The sequence below is a fragment of the Mycetomoellerius zeteki genome, unplaced genomic scaffold, assembly GCF_001594055.1.
Source record: "Mycetomoellerius zeteki isolate Tzet28-1 unplaced genomic scaffold, Tzet1.0 scaffold113, whole genome shotgun sequence".
Lineage (NCBI taxonomy): Eukaryota > Metazoa > Arthropoda > Insecta > Hymenoptera > Formicidae > Mycetomoellerius > Mycetomoellerius zeteki.
This window is the reverse complement of record NW_017256051.1, coordinates 2,233,157-2,234,324: the sequence shown is the minus strand read 5'-3', so window position 1 is coordinate 2,234,324 and position 1,168 is coordinate 2,233,157.

Below are 1,168 nucleotides of genomic sequence, written 5' to 3'. Positions count from 1 at the left end.
ACTAGTAATTTTTACGGAAATTTCATGAGATTACGGCTCCATGGGATACAAGGGCTGCGTTTCGTTATTCACTGTCAGTACTGACAATATGACGTCATAAAGTAGTACTGCAGAAGCGTTTTGAAATTACTAATAGAATACTTTTATGACATTACAACGTTGCATAACGAAACGGATTTAGTAGTACTTGGTAGGACTGTAGAAATAAATAATTTTTTAAATTTTGATAAAATTTGGAATTATTAATTATATTCATATCTTTGCGTGCTTTTTCTGCATCTACTTTATTCATTAATATGTGTCATAACTTTTTGACATTATTCATTTCGACATCTAAAAAAACAAATTTTTTCCTGATTTCACATTTCGTTGAATTTCGCCATCTTTTTACTGCGATTACCTGACCTCGCCAGTCGCAGTAATAGAAATAGGAAGTGACGCAAAAATTTATGACGTCATATAAACGCAAAAGTATATTGGAAGTTTACTGCGATATATTTTGGAATGGCATGTGCAATGCTGCCAGTACTGACAGTGAATAATGAAACGCAGCCAAGGAGGTAAAACACACGTAACGTTACGGACGCAATATCTAGTAACGTTTGCAGATATCCGGTGCGGATTACGGATTACGGGCTGTATGTGACGGCACCCTTAGAGAGAAGGACCGTAGAAGACAGCTATCTCTATCTCTTTCCAACAGTGTAATGGGAGAGAGAATGAGAGGGAGATTGGCTAGAGATTAGAGTTCCGAAGGTGGTATATTACGTCAGAAAGGATGAGAAAAATTTGGTAAATTACCGGTTTTTTTCGGAGCCATTATTTTTCCGAAATTTTATAGAATTTATAATTTGCATGAAATAAAAATAATTTTACGTTTCCAAATTGTTTAATGCATATATTGCATAAGTTGAATGTTGGAAATAGCAATCGTAAATTTGATGGTAGTACTGTAAGTTTGTTACTGGAATTTTTAGAGATCTAATGTCTTATTATCCTAGTATTTTCCGAATTTACAAGGAAATGGAATTTTAGGTATGTCCAAAACGTTATGTCTGGATGGAAATGCGATCAAATGAAGTGTGGGGGGAACTGCGTTCTCAATATCTCCCTAGCGCACAGCGCGAGAGAACTCTAGGGATTTCTGTAATTTGCGAGTTGCCTACGA